Source organism: Hyperolius riggenbachi, chromosome 3, assembly GCF_040937935.1.
Source record: "Hyperolius riggenbachi isolate aHypRig1 chromosome 3, aHypRig1.pri, whole genome shotgun sequence".
Classification (NCBI taxonomy): Eukaryota; Metazoa; Chordata; class Amphibia; order Anura; family Hyperoliidae; genus Hyperolius; species Hyperolius riggenbachi.
This window is the reverse complement of record NC_090648.1, coordinates 41204443-41221080: the sequence shown is the minus strand read 5'-3', so window position 1 is coordinate 41221080 and position 16638 is coordinate 41204443. Positions and strand designations below refer to the sequence as shown.

The following is a 16638-nucleotide window of genomic DNA, read 5'->3' as shown; positions in this document are numbered from 1 at the left end:
TTCTATCCTCAGTCACTCACTACTGTGCCCACTGCTTATTTTTCTTTGCTTTCTCTTCAAATGAAAAAGGTTAACAGCATTTTAAAAGGCAGCCACACTAAACACATTCTTAAACACATCATGCTACATGAAAAGTGTCATGTTCAAATGAAAATATAGCGTTTATAGTCACTTCTATACAACTGCACCAGCAGCCCCAAAGGAAGGGTTGTAGAACTTTGCCCAATTGCGTAGCAAGCTAAGGGATATTTTTTATTGCTGTGAGAGAGTGGACAGTGTACTTTCTCAGCTCCTATGAGGATAGTGAGCTAAGTGTACTTTCAATGTTTTGCCCTTTCAGAATATTACCAATCGGTTACAGCATTTCAAGGAGTCCATGTGAAGACATGGGCTTGTGTGAAAATGCTCACTGACCCCGACGTGATTTGAACACGCAACCTTCTGATCTGGAGTCAGACGCGCTACCGTTGCGCCACGAGGTCCTTACATTCTTTCGAATTGGAAAAGTTACATCGATGGCCTAAGAGATTTTCTTTTCTTTACAGTGACAATATGGGTTTACTGCTAGTAATGTTATACTGACAGTTTTTGGAACTGTTTGATCGACGCCCTAAGAGACTTTCTTTTGTTTACAATGACAACAATGGTTTACTGCTAATAATGCTATACTCACAGAGGGTACCAGCGTTCTCTTCTCTACACAATTTTAAGCAAAAAAGAGAATACAAGAAATGCCACACAATGCTTCTATCCTCAGACACTCACTACTGTGCCCACTGCTTATTTTTCTTTGCTTTCTCTTCAAATGAAAAAGGTTAACAGCATTTTAAAAGGCAGCCACACTAAACACCTTCTTAAACGCATCATGCTACAAGAAAAGTGTCATGTTCAAATGAAAATATAGCGTTTATAGTCACTTCTATACAACTGCACCAGCAGCCCCAAAAGAAGGGTTGTAGAACTTTGCCCAATTGCGTAGCAAGCTAAGGGATATTTTTTATTGCTGTGAGAGAGTGGACAGTGTACTTTCTCAGCTCCTATGAGGATAAGAGCTAAGTGTACTTTCAATGTTTGCCCTTTCAGAATATTACCAATCGGTTACAGCATTTCAAGGAGTCCATGTGAAGACATGGGCTTGTGTGAAAAAGCTCACTGACCCCGACGTGATTTGAACACGCAACCTTTTGATCTGGAGTCAGACGCGCTACCGTTGCACCACGAAGTCCCTGCATTCTTTCGTATTGGAAAAGTTACATCGATGGCCTAAGAGACTTTCTTTTCTTTACAATGACAATATGGGTTTACTGCTAGTAATGTTATACTCACAGTTTTTGGAACTGTTTGATCGATGGCCTAAGAGACTTTCTTTTGTTTACAATGACAACAATGGTTTACTGCTAATAATGCTATACTCACAGAGGGTACCAGCGTTCTCTTCTCTACACAATTTGAAGCAAAAAAGAGAATACCAGAAATGCCACACAATGCTTCTATCCTCAGACACTCACTACTGTGCCCACTGCTTATTTTTCTTTGCTTTCTCTTCAAATGAAAAAGGTTAACAACATTTTAAAAGGCAGCCACACTAAACACCTTCTTAAACGCATCATGCTACAAGAAAAGTGTCATGTTCAAATGAAAATATAGCGTTTATAGTCACTTCTATACAACTGCACCAGCAGCTCCAAAAGAAGGGTTGTAGAACTTTGCCCAATTGCGTAGCAAGCTAAGGGATATTTTTTATTGCTGTGAGAGAGTGGACAGTGTACTTTCTCAGCTCCTATGAGGATAGTGAGCTAAGTGTACTTTCAATGTTTTGCCCTTTCAGAATATTACCAATCGGTTACAGCATTTCAAGGAGTCCATGTGAAGACATGGGCTTGTGTGAAAAAGCTCATTGACCCCGACGTGATTTGAACACGCACCCTTCTGTTCTGGAGTCAGACGCGCTACCGTTGCGCCACGAGGTCCCTGCATTCTTTTGTATTGGAAAAGTTACATCGACGGCCTAAGAGATTTTCTTTTCTTTACAATGACAATATGGATTTACTGCTAGTAATGTTATACTGACAGTTTTTGGAACTGTTTGATCGACGACCTAAGAGACTTTCTTTTGTTTACAATGACAACAATGGTTTACTGCTAATAATGCTATACTCACAGAGGGTACCAGCGTTCTCTTCTCTACACAATTTGAAGCAAAAAAGAGAATACCAGAAATGCCACGCAATGCTTCTATCCTCAGACACTCACTACTGTGCCCACTGCTTATTTTTCTTTGCTTTCTCTTCAAATGAAAAAGGTTAACAGCATTTTAAAAGGCAGCCACACTAAACACCTTCTTAAACACATCATGCTACATGAAAAGTGTCATGTTCAAATGAAAATATAGCGTTTACAGTCACTTCTATACAACTGCACCAGCAGCCCCAAAAGAAGGGTTGTAGAACTTTGCCCAATTGCGTAGCAAGCTAAGGGATATTTTTTATTGCTGTGAGAGAGTGGACAGTGTACTTTCTCAGCTCCTATGAGGATAGTGAGCTAAGTGTACTTTCAATGTTTTGCCCTTTCAGAATATTACCAATCGGTTACAGCATTTCAAGGAGTCCATGTGAAGACATGGGCTTGTGTGAAAAAGCTCACTGACCCCGACATGATTTGAACACGCAACCTTCTGATCTGGAGTAAGACGCGCTACCGTTGCGCCACGAGGTCCCTGCATTCTTTCGTATTGGAAAAGTTACATCGACGGCCTAAGAGACTTTCTTTTCTTTACAATGACAATATGGGTTTACTGCTAGTAATGTTATACTCACAGTTTTTAGAACTGTTTGATCGACGGCCTAAGAGACTTTCTTTTGTTTACAATGACAACAATGGTTTACTGCTAATAATGCTATACTCACAGAGGGTACCAGCGTTCTCTTCTCTACACAATTTGAAGCAAAAAAGAGAATACCAGAAATGCCACACAATGCTTCTATCCTCAGACACTCACTACTGTGCCCACTGCTTATTTTTCTTTGCTTTCTCTTCAAATGAAAAAGGTTAACAACATTTTGAAAGGCAGCCACACTAAACACCTTTTTAAACGCATCATGCTACAAGAAAAGTGTCATGTTCAAATGAAAATATAGCGTTTATAGTCACTTCTATACAACTGCACCAGCAGCCCCAAAAGAAGGGTTGTAGAACTTTGCCCAATTGCGTAGCAAGCTAAGGGATATTTTTTATTGCTGTGAGAGAGTGGACAGTGTACTTTCTCAGCTCCTATGAGGATAGTGAGCTAAGTGTACTTTCAATGTTTTGCCCTTTCAGAATATTACCAATCGGTTACAGCATTTCAAGGAGTCCATATGAAGACATGGGCTTGTGTGAAAAAGCTCACTGACCCCGACGTGATTTGCACACGCAACCTTCTGATCTGGAGTCAGACGCGCTACCGTTGCGCCACGAGGTCCCTGCATTCTTTCGTATTGGAAAAGTTACATCAACGGCCTAAGAGACTTTCTTTTCTTTACAATGACAATATGGGTTTACTGCTAGTAATAATATACTCACAGTTTTTGGAACTGTTTGATCGACGGCCTAAGAGACTTTCTTTTGTTTACAATGACAACAATGGTTTACTGCTAATAATGCTATACTCACAGAGGGTACCAGCGTTCTCTTCTCTACACAATTTGAAGCAAAAAAGAGAATACCAGAAATGCCACACAATGCTTCTATCCTCAGACACTCACTACTGTGCCCACTGCTTATTTTTCTTTGCTTTCTCTTCAAATGAAAAAGGTTAACAACATTTTAAAAGGCAGCCACACTAAACACCTTTTTAAACGCATCATGCTACAAGAAAAGTGTCATGTTCAAATGAAAATATAGCGTTTATAGTCACTTCTATACAACTGCACCAGCAGCCCCAAAAGAAGGGTTGTAGAACTTTGCCCAATTGCGTAGCAAGCTAAGGGATATTTTTTATTGCTGTGAGAGAGTGGACAGTGTACTTTCTCAGCTCCTATGAGGATAGTGAGCTAAGTGTACTTTCAATGTTTTGCCCTTTCAGAATATTACCAATCGGTTACAGCATTTCAAGGAGTCCATGTGAAGGCATGGGCTTGTGTGAAAAAGCTCACTGACCCCGACGTGATTTGAACACGCAACCTTCTGATCTGGAGTCAGACGCGCTACCGTTGCACCACGAGGTCCTTACATTCTTTCGAATTGGAAAAGTTACATCGACGGCCTAAGAGATTTTCTTTTCTTTACAGTGACAATATGGGTTTACTGCTAGTAATGTTATACTGACAGTTTTTGGAACTGTTTGATCGACGCCCTAAGAGACTTTCTTTTGTTTACAATGACAACAATGGTTTACTGCTAATAATGCTATACTCACAGAGGGTACCAGCGTTCTCTTCTCTACACAATTTGAAGCAAAAAAGAGAATACCAGAAATGCCACACAATGCTTCTATCCTCAGTCACTCACTACTGTGCCCACTGCTTATTTTTCTTTGCTTTCTCTTCAAATGAAAAAGGTTAACAGCATTTTAAAAGGCAGCCACACTAAACACCTTCTTAAACACATCATGCTACATGAAAAGTGTCATGTTCAAATGAAAATATAGCGTTTACAGTCACTTCTATACAACTGCACCAGCAGCCCCAAAAGAAGGGTTGTAGAACTTTGCCCAATTGCGTAGCAAGCTAAGGGATATTTTTTATTGCTGTGAGAGAGTGGACAGTGTACTTTCTCAGCTCCTATGAGGATAGTGAGCTAAGTGTACTTTCAATGTTTTGCCCTTTCAGAATATTACCAATCGGTTACAGCATTTCAAGGAGTCCATGTGAAGACATGGGCTTGTGTGAAAAAGCTCACTGACCCCGACATGATTTGAACACGCAACCTTCTGATCTGGAGTCAGACGCGCTACCGTCGCGCCACGAGGTCCCTGCATTCTTTCGTATTGGAAAAGTTACATCGACGGCCTAAGAGACTTTCTTTTCTTTACAATGACAATATGGGTTTACTGCTAGTAATGTTATACTCACAGTTTTTGGAACTGTTTGATCGACGGCCTAAGAGACTTTCTTTTGTTTACAATGACAACAATGGTTTACTGCTAATAATGCTATACTCACAGAGGGTACCAGCGTTCTCTTCTCTACACAATTTGAAGCAAAAAAGAGAATACCAGAAATGCCACACAATGCTTCTATCCTCAGACACTCACTACTGTGCCCACTGCTTATTTTTCTTTGCTTTCTCTTCAAATGAAAAAGGTTAACAACATTTTAAAAGGCAGCCACACTAAACACCTTTTTAAACGCATCATGCTACAAGAAAAGTGTCATGTTCAAATGAAAATATAGCGTTTATAGTCACTTCTATACAACTGCACCAGCAGCCCCAAAAGAAGGGTTGTAGAACTTTGCCCAATTGCGTAGCAAGCTAAGGGATATTTTTTATTGCTGTGAGAGAGTGGACAGTGTACTTTCTCAGCTCCTATGAGGATAGTGAGCTAAGTGTACTTTCAATGTTTTGCCCTTTCAGAATATTACCAATCGGTTACAGCATTTCAAGGAGTCCATATGAAGACATGGGCTTGTGTGAAAAAGCTCACTGACCCCGACGTGATTTGTACACGCAACCTTCTGATCTGGAGTCAGACCGCTACCGTTGCGCCACGAGGTCCCTGCATTCTTTCGTATTGGAAAAGTTACATCAACGGCCTAAGAGACTTTCTTTTCTTTACAATGACAATATGGGTTTACTGCTAGTAATAATATACTCACAGTTTTTGGAACTGTTTGATCGACGGCCTAAGAGACTTTCTTTTGTTTACAATGACAACAATGGTTTACTGCTAATAATGCTATACTCACAGAGGGTACCAGCGTTCTCTTCTCTACACAATTTGAAGCAAAAAAGAGAATACCAGAAATGCCACACAATGCTTCTATCCTCAGACACTCACTACTGTGCCCACTGCTTATTTTTCTTTGCTTTCTCTTCAAATGAAAAAGGTTAACAACATTTTAAAAGGCAGCCACACTAAACACCTTTTTAAACGCATCATGCTACAAGAAAAGTGTCATGTTCAAATGAAAATATAGCGTTTATAGTCACTTCTATACAACTGCACCAGCAGCCCCAAAAGAAGGGTTGTATAACTTTGCCCAATTGCGTAGCAAGCTAAGGGATATTTTTTATTGCTGTGAGAGAGTGGACAGTGTACTTTCTCAGCTCCTATGAGGATAGTGAGCTAAGTGTACTTTCAATGTTTTGCCCTTTCAGAATATTACCAATCGGTTACAGCATTTCAAGGAGTCCATATGAAGACATGGGCTTGTGTGAAAAAGCTCACTGACCCCGACGTGATTTGAACACGCAACCTTCTGATCTGGAGTCAGACGCGCTACCGTTGCGCCACGAGGTCCCTGCATTCTTTCGTATTGGAAAAGTTACATCGACGGCCTAAGAGACTTTCTTTTCTTTACAATGACAATATGGGTTTACTGCTAGTAATAATATACTCACAGTTTTTGGAACTGTTTGATCGACGGCCTAAGAGACTTTCTTTTGTTTACAATGACAACAATGGTTTACTGCTAATAATGCTATACTCACAGAGGGTACCAGCGTTCTCTTCTCTACACAATTTTAAGCAAAAAAGAGAATATCAGAAATGCCACACAATGCTTCTATCCTCAGACACTCACTACTGTGCCCACTGCTTATTTTTCTTTGCTTTCTCTTCAAATGAAAAAGGTTAACAGCATTTTAAAAGGCAGCCACACTAAACACCTTCTTAAACGCCTCATGCTACAAGAAAAGTGTCATGTTCAAATGAAAATATAGCGTTTATAGTCACTTCTATACAACTGCACCAGCAGCCCCAAAAGAAGGGTTGTAGAACTTTGCCCAATTGCGTAGCAAGCTCTGGGATATTTTTTATTACTGTGAGAGAGTGGACAGTGTACTTTCTCAGCTCCTATGAGGATAGTGAGCTAAGTGTACTTTCAATGTTTTGCCCTTTCAGAATATTACCAATCGGTTACAGCATTTCAAGGAGTCCATGTGAAGACATGGGCTTGTGTGAAAAAGCTCACTGACCCCGACGTGATTTGAACACGCAACCTTCTGATTTGGAGTCAGACGCGCTACCGTTGCGCCATGAGGTCCCTGCATTCTTTCATATTGGAACAGTTACATCGACGGCCTAAGAGACTTTCTTTTCTTTACAATGACAAAATGGGTTTACTGCTAGTAATGTTATACTGACAGTTTTTGGAACTGTTTGATCGACGACCTAAGAGACATTCTTTTGTTTACAATGACAACAATGGTTTACTGCTAATAATGCTATACTCACAGAGGGTACCAGCGTTCTCTTCTCTACACAATTTTAAGCAAAAAAGAGAATACAAGAAATGCCACACAATGCTTCTATCCTCAGACACTCACTACTGTGCCCACTGCTTATTTTTCTTTGCTTTCTCTTCAAATGAAAAAGGTTAACAGCATTTTAAAAGGCAGCCACACTAAACACCTTCTTAAACGCATCATGCTACAAGAAAAGTGTCATGTTCAAATGAAAATATAGCGTTTATAGTCACTTCTATACAACTGCACCAGCAGCCCCAAAATAAGGGTTGTAGAACTTTGCCCAATTGCGTAGCAAGCTAAGGGATATTTTTTATTGCTGTGAGAGAGTGGACAGTGTACTTTCTCAGCTCCTATGAGGATAGTGAGCTAAGTGTACTTTCAATGTTTTGCCCTTTCAGAATATTACCAATCGGTTACAGCATTTCAAGGAGTCCATGTGAAGACATGGGCTTGTGTGAAAAAGCTCACTGCCCCCGACGTGATTTGAACACGCACCCTTCTGATCTGGAGTCAGACGCGCTACCGTTGCGCCACGAGGTCCCTGCATTCTTTTGTATTGGAAAAGTTACATCGACGGCCTAAGAGATTTTCTTTTCTTTACAATGACAATATGGGTTTACTGCTAGTAATGTTATACTGACAGTTTTTGGAACTGTTTGATCGACGACCTAAGAGACTTTCTTTTGTTTACAATGACAACAATGGTTTACTGCTAATAATGCTATACTCACAGAGGGTACCAGCGTTCTCTTCTCTACACAATTTGAAGCAAAAAAGAGAATACCAGAAATGCCACACAATGCTTCTATCCTCAGACACTCACTACTGTGCCCACTGCTTATTTTTCTTTGCTTTCTCTTCAAATGAAAAAGGTTAACAGCATTTTAAAAGGCAGCCACACTAAACACCTTCTTAAACACATCATGCTACATGAAAAGTGTCATGTTCAAATGAAAATATAGCGTTTATAGTCACTTCTATACAACTGCACCAGCAGCCCCAAAAGAAGGGTTGTAGAACTTTGCCCAATTGCGTAGCAAGCTAAGGGATATTTTTTATTGCTGTGAGAGAGTGGATAGTGTACTTTCTCAGCTCCTATGAGGATAGTGAGCTAAGTGTACTTTCAATGTTTTGCCCTTTCAGAATATTACCAATCGGTTACAGCATTTCAAGGAGTCCATGTGAAGGCATGGGCTTGTGTGAAAAAACTCACTGACCCCGACGTGATTTGAACACGCAACCTTCTGATCTGGAGTCAGACGCGCTACCGTTGCGCCACGAGTTCCCTGCATTCTTTTGTATTGGAAAAGTTACATCGACGGCCTAAGAGATTTTCTTTTCTTTACAATGACAATATGGGTTTACTGCTAGTAATGTTATACTGACAGTTTTTGGAACTGTTTGATCGACGACCTAAGAGACTTTCTTTTGTTTACAATGACAACAATGGTTTACTGCTAATAATGCTATACTCACAGAGGGTACCAGCGTTCTCTTCTCTACACAATTTGAAGCAAAAAAGAGAATACCAGAAATGCCACACAATGCTTCTATCCTCAGACACTCACTACTGTGCCCACTGCTTATTTTTCTTTGCTTTCTCTTCAAATGAAAAAGGTTAACAGCATTTTAAAAGGCAGCCACACTAAACACCTTCTTAAACACATCATGCTACATGAAAAGTGTCATGTTCAAATGAAAATATAGCGTTTATAGTCACTTCTATACAACTGCACCAGCAGCCCCAAAAGAAGGGTTGTAGAACTTTGCCCAATTGCGTAGCAAGCTAAGGGATATTTTTTATTGCTGTGAGAGAGTGGACAGTGTACTTTCTCAGCTCCTATGAGGATAGTGAGCTAAGTGTACTTTCAATGTTTTGCCCTTTCAGAATATTACCAATCGGTTACAGCATTTCAAGGAGTCCATGTGAAGACACGGGCTTGTGTGAAAAAGCTCACTGACCCCGACGTGATTTGAACACGCAACCTTCTGATCTGGAGTCAGACGCGCTACCGTTGCGCCACGAAGTCCCTGCATTCTTTCATATTGGAAAAGTTACATCGATGGCCTAAGAGACTTTCTTTTCTTTACAATGACAATATGGGTTTACTGCTAGTAATGTTATACTCACAGTTTTTGGAACTGTTTGATCGATGGCCTAAGAGACTTTCTTTTGTTTACAATGACAACAATGGTTTACTGCTAATAATGCTATACTCACAGAGGGTACCAGCGTTCTCTTCTCTACACAATTTGAAGCAAAAAAGAGAATACCAGAAATGCCACACAATGCTTCTATCCTCAGACACTCACTACTGTGCCCACTGCTTATTTTTCTTTGCTTTCTCTTCAAATGAAAAAGGTTAACAACATTTTAAAAGGCAGCCACACTAAACACCTTCTTAAACGCATCATGCTACATGAAAAGTGTCATGTTCAAATGAAAATATAGCGTTTATAGTCACTTCTATACAACTGCACCAGCAGCCCCAAAAGAAGGGTTGTAGAACTTTGCCCAATTGCGTAGCAAGCTAAGGGATATTTTTTATTGCTGTGAGAGAGTGGACAGTGTACTTTCTCAGCTCCTATGAGGATAGTGAGCTAAGTGTACTTTCAATGTTTTGCCCTTTCAGAATATTACCAATCGGTTACAGCATTTCAAGGAGTCCATGTGAAGACATGGGCTTGTGTGAAAAAGCTCACTGACCCCGACGTGATTTGAACACGTAACCTTCTGATCTGGAGTCAGACGCGCTACCGTTGCGCCCCGAGGTCCCTGTATTCTTTCGTATTGGAAAAGTTACATCGACGGCCTAAGAGATTTTCTTTTCTTTACAATGACAATATGGGTTTACTGCTAGTAATGTTATACTGACAGTTTTTGGAACTGTTTGATCGACGCCCTAAGAGACTTTCTTTTGTTTACAATGACAACAATGGTTTACTGCTAATAATGCTATACTCACAGAGGGTACCAGCGTTCTCTTCTCTACACAATTTGAAGCAAAAAAGAGAATACCAGAAATGCCACACAATGCTTCTATCCTCAGACACTCACTACTGTGCCCACTGCTTATTTTTCTTTGCTTTCTCTTCAAATGAAAAAGGTTAACAGCATTTTAAAAGGCAGCCACACTAAACACCTTCTTAAACACATCATGCTACATGAAAAGTGTCATGTTCAAATGAAAATATAGCGTTTATAGTCACTTCTATACAACTGCACCAGCAGCCCCAAAAGAAGGGTTGTAGAACTTTGCCCAATTGCGTAGCAAGCTAAGGGATATTTTTTATTGCTGTGAGAGAGTGGACAGTGTATTTTCTCAGCTCCTATGAGGATAGTGAGCTAAGTGTACTTTCAATGTTTTGCCCTTTCAGAATATTACCAATCGGTTACAGCATTTCAAGGAGTCCATGTGAAGACATGGGCTTGTGTGAAAAAGCTCACTGACCCCGACGTGATTTGAACACGCAACATTCTGATCTGGAGTCAGACGCGCTACCGTTGCGCCACGAAGTCCCTGCATTCTTTCATATTGGAAAAGTTACATCGATGGCCTAAGAGACTTTCTTTTCTTTACAATGACAATATGGGTTTACTGCTAGTAATGTTATACTCACAGTTTTTGGAACTGTTTGATCGATGGCCTAAGAGACTTTCTTTTGTTTACAATGACAACAATGGTTTACTGCTAATAATGCTATACTCACAGAGGGTACCAGCGTTCTCTTCTCTACACAATTTGAAGCAAAAAAGAGAATACCAGAAATGCCACACAATGCTTCTATCCTCAGACACTCACTACTGTGCCCACTGCTTATTTTTCTTTGCTTTCTCTTCAAATGAAAAAGGTTAACAACATTTTAAAAGGCAGCCACACTAAACACCTTCTTAAACGCATCATGCTACAAGAAAAGTGTCATGTTCAAATGAAAATATAGCGTTTATAGTCACTTCTATACAACTGCACCAGCAGCCCCAAAAGAAGGGTTGTAGAACTTTGCCCAACTACGTAGCAAGCTGAGGGATATTTTTTATTGCTGTGAGAGAGTGGACAGTGTACTTTCTCAGCTCCTATGAGGATAGTGAGCTAAGAGTACTTTCAATGTTTTGCCCTTTCAGAATATTACCAATCGGTTACAGCATTTCAAGGAGTCCATGTGAAGACATGGGCTTGTGTGAAAAAGCTCACTGACCCCGACGTGATTTGAACACGCACCCTTCTGTTCTGGAGTCAGACGCGCTACCGTTGCGCCACGAGGTCCCTGCATTGTTTTGTATTGGAAAAGTTACATCGACGGCCTAAGAGATTTTCTTTTCTTTACAATGACAATATGGCTTTACTGCTAGTAATGTTATACTCACAGTTTTTGGAACTGTTTGATCGACGGCCTAAGAGACTTTCTTTTGTTTACAATGACAACAATGGTTTACTGCTAATAATGCTATACTCACAGAGGGTACCAGCGTTCTCTTCTCTACACAATTTGAAGCAAAAAAGAGAATACCAGAAATGCCACACAATGCTTCTATCCTCAGACACTCACTACTGTGCCCACTGCTTATTTTTCTTTGCTTTCTCTTCAAATGAAAAAGGTTAACAACATTTTAAAAGGCAGCCACACTAAACACCTTCTTAAACGCATCATGCTACAAGAAAAGTGTCATGTTCAAATGAAAATATAGCGTTTATAGTCACTTCTATACAACTGCACCAGCAGCCCCAAAAGAAGGGTTGTAGAACTTTGCCCAATTGCGTAGCAAGCTAAGGGATATTTTTTATTGCTGTGAGAGAGTGGACAGTGTACTTTCTCAGCTCCTATGAGGATAGTGAGCTAAGTGTACTTTCAATGTTTTGCCCTTTCAGAATATTACCAATCGGTTACAGCATTTCAAGGAGTCCATGTGAAGACATGGGCTTGTGTAAAAAAGCTCACTGACCCCGACATGATTTGAACACGCAACCTTCTGATCTGGAGTCAGACGCGCTACCGTTGCGCCACGAGGTCCCTGCATTCTTTCGTATTGGAAAAGTTACATCGACGGCCTAAGAGACTTTCTTTTCTTTACAATGACAATATGGGTTTACTGCTAGTAATGTTATACTCACAGTTTTTGGAACTGTTTGATCGACGTCCTAAGAGACTTTCTTTTGTTTACAATGACAACAATGGTTTACTGCTAATAATGCTATACTCACAGAGGGTACCAGCGTTCTCTTCTCTACACAATTTGAAGCAAAAAAGAGAATACCAGAAATGCCACACAATGCTTCTATCCTCAGACACTCACTACTGTGCCCACTGCTTATTTTTCTTTGCTTTCTCTTCAAATGAAAAAGGTTAACAACATTTTAAAAGGCAGCCACACTAAACACCTTCTTAAACGCATCATGCTACAAGAAAAGTGTCATGTTCAAATGAAAATATAGCGTTTATAGTCACTTCTATACAACTGCACCAGCAGCCCCAAAAGAAGGGTTGTAGAACTTTGCCCAATTGCGTAGCAAGCTAAGGGATATTTTTTATTGCTGTGAGAGAGTGGACAGTGTACTTTCTCAGCTCCTATGAGGATAGTGAGCTAAGTGTACTTTCAATGTTTTGCCCTTTCAGAATATTACCAATCGGTTACAGCATTTCAAGGAGTCCATATGAAGACATGGGCTTGTGTGAAAAAGCTCACTGACCCCGACGTGATTTGAACACGCAACCTTCTGATCTGGAGTCAGACGCGCTACCGTTGCGCCACAAGGTCCCTGCATTCTTTCGTATTGGAAAAGTTACATCGACGGCCTAAGAGACTTTCTTTTCTTTACAATGACAATATGGGTTTACTGCTAGTAATAATATACTCACAGTTTTTGGAACTGTTTGATCGACGGCCTAAGAGACTTTCTTTTGTTTACAATGACAACAATGGTTTACTGCTAATAATGCTATACTCACAGAGGGTACCAGCGTTCTCTTCTCTACACAATTTGAAGCAAAAAAGAGAATACCAGAAATGCCACACAATGCTTCTATCCTCAGACACTCACTACTGTGCCCACTGCTTATTTTTCTTTGCTTTCTCTTCAAATGAAAAAGGTTAACAACATTTTAAAAGGCAGCCACACTAAACACCTTCTTAAACGCATCATGCTACAAGAAAAGTGTCATGTTCAAATGAAAATATAGCGTTTATAGTCACTTCTATACAACTGCACCAGCAGCCCCAAAATAAGGGTTGTAGAACTTAGCCCAATTGCGTAGCAAGCTAAGGGATATTTTTTATTGCTGTGAGAGAGTGGACAGTGTACTTTCTCAGCTCCTATGAGGATAGTGAGCTAAGTGTACTTTCAATGTTTTGCCCTTTCAGAATATTACCAATCGGTTACAGCATTTCAAGGAGTCCATGTGAAGACATGGGCTTGTGTGAAAAAGCTCACCGACCCCGACGTGATTTGAACACGCAACCTTCTGATCTGGAGTCAGACGCGCTACCGTTGCGCCACGAGGTCCCTGCATTCTTTCGTATTGGAAAAGTTACATCGACGGCCTAAGAGATTTTCTTTTCTTTACAATAACAATATGGGTTTACTGCTAGTAATGTTATACCGACAGTTTTTAGAACTGTTTGATCGACGACCTAAGAGACTTTCTTTTGTTTACAATGACAACAATGGTTTACTGCTAATAATGCTATACTCACAGAGGGTACCAGCGTTCTCTTCTCTACACAATTTGAAGCAAAAAAGAGAATACCAGAAATGCCACACAATGCTTCTATCCTCAGACACTCACTACTGTGCCCACTGCTTATTTTTCTTTGCTTTCTCTTCAAATGAAAAAGGTTAACAACATTTTAAAAGGCAGCCACACTAAACACCTTCTTAAACACATCATGCTACATGAAAAGTGTCATGTTCAAATGAAAATATAGCGTTTATAGTCACTTCTATACAACTGCACCAGCAGCCCCAAAAGAAGGGTTGTAGAACTTTGCCCAATTGCGTAGCAAGCTAAGGGATATTTTTTATTGCTGTGAGAGAGTGGACAGTGTACTTTCTCAGCTCCTATGAGGATAGTGAGCTAAGTGTACTTTCAATGTTTTGCCCTTTCAGAATATTACCAATCGGTTACAGCATTTCAAGGAGTCCATGTGAAGACATGGGCTTGTGTAAAAAAGCTCACTGACCCCGACATGATTTGAACACGCAACCTTCTGATCTGGAGTCAGACGCGCTACCGTTGCGCCACGAGGTCCCTGCATTCTTTCGTATTGGAAAAGTTACATCGACGGCCTAAGAGACTTTCTTTTCTTTACAATGACAATATGGGTTTACTGCTAGTAATGTTATACTCACAGTTTTTGGAACTGTTTGATCGACGGCCTAAGAGACTTTCTTTTGTTTACAATGACAACAATGGTTTACTGCTAATAATGCTATACTCACAGAGGGTACCAGCGTTCTCTTCTCTACACAATTTGAAGCAAAAAAGAGAATACCAGAAATGCCACACAATGCTTCTATCCTCAGACACTCACTACTGTGCCCACTGCTTATTTTTCTTTGCTTTCTCTTCAAATGAAAAAGGTTAACAACATTTTAAAAGGCAGCCACACTAAACACCTTCTTAAACGCATCATGCTACAAGAAAAGTGTCATGTTCAAATGAAAATATAGCGTTTATAGTCACTTCTATACAACTGCACCAGCAGCCCCAAAAGAAGGGTTGTAGAACTTTGCCCAATTGCGTAGCAAGCTAAGGGATATTTTTTATTGCTGTGAGAGAGTGGACAGTGTACTTTCTCAGCTCCTATGAGGATAGTGAGCTAAGTGTACTTTCAATGTTTTGCCCTTTCAGAATATTACCAATCGGTTACAGCATTTCAAGGAGTCCATGTGAAGACATGGGCTTGTGTAAAAAAGCTCACTGACCCCGACATGATTTGAACACGCAACCTTCTGATCTGGAGTCAGACGCGCTACCGTTGCGCCACGAGGTCCCTGCATTCTTTCGTATTGGAAAAGTTACATCGACGGCCTAAGAGACTTTCTTTTCTTTACAATGACAATATGGGTTTACTGCTAGTAATGTTATACTCACAGTTTTTGGAACTGTTTGATCGACGGCCTAAGAGACTTTCTTTTGTTTACAATGACAACAATGGTTTACTGCTAATAATGCTATACTCACAGAGGGTACCAGCGTTCTCTTCTCTACACAATTTGAAGCAAAAAAGAGAATACCAGAAATGCCACACAATGCTTCTATCCTCAGACACTCACTACTGTGCCCACTGCTTATTTTTCTTTGCTTTCTCTTCAAATGAAAAAGGTTAACAACATTTTAAAAGGCAGCCACACTAAACACCTTCTTAAACGCATCATGCTACAAGAAAAGTGTCATGTTCAAATGAAAATATAGCGTTTATAGTCACTTCTATACAACTGCACCAGCAGCCCCAAAAGAAGGGTTGTAGAACTTTGCCCAATTGCGTAGCAAGCTAAGGGATATTTTTTATTGCTGTGAGAGAGTGGACAGTGTACTTTCTCAGCTCCTATGAGGATAGTGAGCTAAGTGTACTTTCAATGTTTTGCCCTTTCAGAATATTACCAATCGGTTACAGCATTTCAAGGAGTCCATATGAAGACATGGGCTTGTGTGAAAAAGCTCACTGACCCCGACGTGATTTGAACACGCAACCTTCTGATCTGGAGTCAGACGCGCTACCGTTGCGCCACAAGGTCCCTGCATTCTTTCATATTGGAAAAGTTACATCGACGGCCTAAGAGACTTTCTTTTCTTTACAATGACAATATGGGTTTACTGCTAGTAATAATATACTCACAGTTTTTGGAACTGTTTGATCGACGGCCTAAGAGACTTTCTTTTGTTTACAATGACAACAATGGTTTACTGCTAATAATGCTATACTCACAGAGGGTACCAGCGTTCTCTTCTCTACACAATTTGAAGCAAAAAAGAGAATACCAGAAATGCCACACAATGCTTCTATCCTCAGACACTCACTACTGTGCCCACTGCTTATTTTTCTTTGCTTTCTCTTCAAATGAAAAAGGTTAACAACATTTTAAAAGGCAGCCACACTAAACACCTTCTTAAACGCATCATGCTACAAGAAAAGTGTCATGTTCAAATGAAAATATAGCGTTTATAGTCACTTCTATACAACTGCACCAGCAGCCCCAAAATAAGGGTTGTAGAACTTAGCCCAATTGCGTAGCAAGCTAAGGGATATTT

At 40.2% G+C, this 16638-nt stretch overlaps 1 protein-coding gene and 21 non-coding genes across 22 annotated transcripts in view; all 22 read right to left on the bottom strand.

Moving 5' to 3' along the window:
- Positions 1–16638, bottom strand: part of GUCY2D (guanylate cyclase 2D, retinal) — a 604889-nt gene that overhangs the window by 263019 nt on the left and 325232 nt on the right. The window lies entirely within an intron of this gene.
- Positions 411–482, bottom strand: TRNAW-CCA (transfer RNA tryptophan (anticodon CCA)). The gene has a single exon. It is a non-coding gene; the product is annotated as a tRNA-Trp (tRNA).
- Positions 1154–1225, bottom strand: TRNAW-CCA (transfer RNA tryptophan (anticodon CCA)). Its single transcript has one exon. It is a non-coding gene; the product is annotated as a tRNA-Trp (tRNA).
- TRNAW-CCA (transfer RNA tryptophan (anticodon CCA)) lies at positions 1899–1970 on the bottom strand. Its single transcript has one exon. It is a non-coding gene; the product is annotated as a tRNA-Trp (tRNA).
- TRNAW-CCA (transfer RNA tryptophan (anticodon CCA)) lies at positions 2644–2715 on the bottom strand. Its single transcript has one exon. It is a non-coding gene; the product is annotated as a tRNA-Trp (tRNA).
- Positions 3389–3460, bottom strand: TRNAW-CCA (transfer RNA tryptophan (anticodon CCA)). Its single transcript has one exon. It is a non-coding gene; the product is annotated as a tRNA-Trp (tRNA).
- TRNAW-CCA (transfer RNA tryptophan (anticodon CCA)) lies at positions 4134–4205 on the bottom strand. Its single transcript has one exon. It is a non-coding gene; the product is annotated as a tRNA-Trp (tRNA).
- Positions 4879–4950, bottom strand: TRNAW-CCA (transfer RNA tryptophan (anticodon CCA)). The gene has a single exon. It is a non-coding gene; the product is annotated as a tRNA-Trp (tRNA).
- TRNAW-CCA (transfer RNA tryptophan (anticodon CCA)) lies at positions 6368–6439 on the bottom strand. Its single transcript has one exon. It is a non-coding gene; the product is annotated as a tRNA-Trp (tRNA).
- TRNAW-CCA (transfer RNA tryptophan (anticodon CCA)) lies at positions 7113–7184 on the bottom strand. Its single transcript has one exon. It is a non-coding gene; the product is annotated as a tRNA-Trp (tRNA).
- On the bottom strand, positions 7858–7929 carry TRNAW-CCA (transfer RNA tryptophan (anticodon CCA)). The gene has a single exon. It is a non-coding gene; the product is annotated as a tRNA-Trp (tRNA).
- Positions 8603–8674, bottom strand: TRNAW-CCA (transfer RNA tryptophan (anticodon CCA)). The gene has a single exon. It is a non-coding gene; the product is annotated as a tRNA-Trp (tRNA).
- Positions 9348–9419, bottom strand: TRNAW-CCA (transfer RNA tryptophan (anticodon CCA)). Its single transcript has one exon. It is a non-coding gene; the product is annotated as a tRNA-Trp (tRNA).
- On the bottom strand, positions 10093–10164 carry TRNAW-CCA (transfer RNA tryptophan (anticodon CCA)). The gene has a single exon. It is a non-coding gene; the product is annotated as a tRNA-Trp (tRNA).
- TRNAW-CCA (transfer RNA tryptophan (anticodon CCA)) lies at positions 10838–10909 on the bottom strand. The gene has a single exon. It is a non-coding gene; the product is annotated as a tRNA-Trp (tRNA).
- Positions 11583–11654, bottom strand: TRNAW-CCA (transfer RNA tryptophan (anticodon CCA)). The gene has a single exon. It is a non-coding gene; the product is annotated as a tRNA-Trp (tRNA).
- Positions 12328–12399, bottom strand: TRNAW-CCA (transfer RNA tryptophan (anticodon CCA)). The gene has a single exon. It is a non-coding gene; the product is annotated as a tRNA-Trp (tRNA).
- TRNAW-CCA (transfer RNA tryptophan (anticodon CCA)) lies at positions 13073–13144 on the bottom strand. The gene has a single exon. It is a non-coding gene; the product is annotated as a tRNA-Trp (tRNA).
- TRNAW-CCA (transfer RNA tryptophan (anticodon CCA)) lies at positions 13818–13889 on the bottom strand. Its single transcript has one exon. It is a non-coding gene; the product is annotated as a tRNA-Trp (tRNA).
- TRNAW-CCA (transfer RNA tryptophan (anticodon CCA)) lies at positions 14563–14634 on the bottom strand. The gene has a single exon. It is a non-coding gene; the product is annotated as a tRNA-Trp (tRNA).
- On the bottom strand, positions 15308–15379 carry TRNAW-CCA (transfer RNA tryptophan (anticodon CCA)). The gene has a single exon. It is a non-coding gene; the product is annotated as a tRNA-Trp (tRNA).
- TRNAW-CCA (transfer RNA tryptophan (anticodon CCA)) lies at positions 16053–16124 on the bottom strand. The gene has a single exon. It is a non-coding gene; the product is annotated as a tRNA-Trp (tRNA).